This window comes from Myotis lucifugus, unplaced genomic scaffold (genome assembly GCF_000147115.1).
Source record: "Myotis lucifugus unplaced genomic scaffold, Myoluc2.0 scaffold_109, whole genome shotgun sequence".
Classification (NCBI taxonomy): Eukaryota; Metazoa; Chordata; class Mammalia; order Chiroptera; family Vespertilionidae; genus Myotis; species Myotis lucifugus.
In genome coordinates, this window is record NW_005871157.1 from 913,339 (window position 1) to 915,361 (window position 2,023).

Genomic DNA, 2,023 nt, shown 5'->3' on the forward strand with positions numbered 1-2,023 from the left:
TCCGGCAGGGCCCAAAGGTTCGCGGGAACGCCGGCGCCTTAAGTGTCTAGGGGTGGGCTCGGCCTCCGTACCCTTAACCTCCTTCCCGGGCCCCAAGGCCCAAGGCTGCACCCCCACGGCTGGCAGGGCCCTGCCAGCCCCCCCTGCCCCAGTTGGGCCGCGGCGGCCGGGCTGACGCGTTGGCAGCGCCCTGCAGCAGATGAGGGCACGCGCCCGCCCTCATTTCAAATGTGAATGGATCGAATGGAGCAACCATGTGGCCAGCAACCAGTTTGCAAATCTCCCCCGCCTTTCTGTGCTGCTCCCCCGGCCGCCTCTCCCCTGCACGTGGCCCCTTACTCTGGGCGACCGCAGAGGCACTCCTCGGGGGCTTAAGTGCCCCGCCCAACCAAGCCTGCTCTCCGCCCCGCCCCCCTGCTCTCCTACCTGGTGCCATTGGCCGGGGAGAACGCGGCCCCAGGGCTGGGGGAGGGGGCGGGGGTGGGGGTGGGCGAATAGGCTACCCAGTGGGGAGGGATCCCTGTCGTACCCCAGTAACCCGGGGTCAGCTTGAGGGCACGGCTGGAAGATAACCTTGGCGCTTCACGCCGGGGTGCGGGTTCTGCCTGCTGGGGGGCTTTGTGCAGCTGGCAAGCAGAGCGGGCTGCAGAAGCAGGAGGCCCCCGGAAGAGGAGGCTGTGGAGTCTTGCATGGAGCTGGGCCTCCAGCGGGCTCCCGCTCTGTGCCGGGTAGGGTGAGGAACTGCAGCCCCGGCCGAGGTCTGCGGGCCGGCGTCTGTCTACACATTGGCAGGGTCAGAAGACACCCACCTGGAGTCTTCTGTGATTTTCGGCCTCCCATCACCTCACAGCCTCCTGTTCCTGGGACCCCCAGGACTCACGTGTTGGGTTCTTCTGTCCACACGTCGGGAGTGGGAGAAAAGGGGGGGAGCCCCAGCTGTGGAGGCTTCGAATTTCGGTTTCCTGCCGCAGTCCGACCCTCTCCTGCTCAGCAAAATGGGCAAAGCTTGCCCGGCCAGTGTTGCTCAGTGGTTGAGCTTTGACCTACGAACCAGATCACAATTCCATTTTGGTTAGGGCATATGCCCGAGTTGCCGGCTCAATCCTCTGTAGGGGGCGTGCAGAAGGCAGCTGATCACTGATTCTCATCCATGTTTCTCTCTCTCCCCACCTCTCCCTTCCTCTCTGAAATCAATAAATATATATTTAATAAAAAAGTGGGCAAAGCTGGAGCTCAAGTGGGTACCAGAGCCGGCGGCAGAGTCCCGGTGGGATAATTCATCTCAAATAGGTGCTTCATCAATGGCTTTCGCTGGTGATGTCTTTCCTCCTCAGGTGAGAGGATTCCTAGGTTTCTGGGATCCCTTGCATTTCCTGCCTCCGAGGAAAATGGTGATACTTTTGTTGGGTCTTTGTGTCCAAAGTGCTTTCGGACATGTTAGTCCGATGTGCATGAGGACAGAGAGTGTTCCAGATCTACGCTACTAAGCAAATGCCTCCTGTGTGACTGGATGTCTCCCCTGACGGTCAGGCACATGCCAGCGCCAGAAAAGAACAGAGCTTTTATGAATTCCCAGGCCAGGTTTTGGGGGTAAGTGGACAAGAAGTAGGCAGGGCTGGAGGTCAGCTCCGAGGAGTGAAGGACACTCTTTGGCACCCTAGGCAGGTCTAGGGACCCACAGAGTATGGCCGAGAGAGGGTGGAAAGCCCACTTACCAGGCTGGCCGGGAGGCATGCCCCGGGCTCCCCCGCCCTGGGGCCTGGGGACGCCGCCTGCCCATAACCTACATTAACTCTGGAGCGCAGCCTGGGCCCATCTGCCGGCCCCCGCCCCACCTCGGTTCCCCACGCCAAACCCCTCGCGCCAGATGGTGGCTGGGAGGGGTGACCGTGCGTGGGGGACCCCGGAGCCCGTCTCTTCACCTCGCCCCTCCCCCAACCCACGCTCTCAACTTCTTGTTTCTCTCACCCTCCCCCCCCATCCTTCACACACCCAAGTCAAAAATCAGACCATGCTCGGCAAA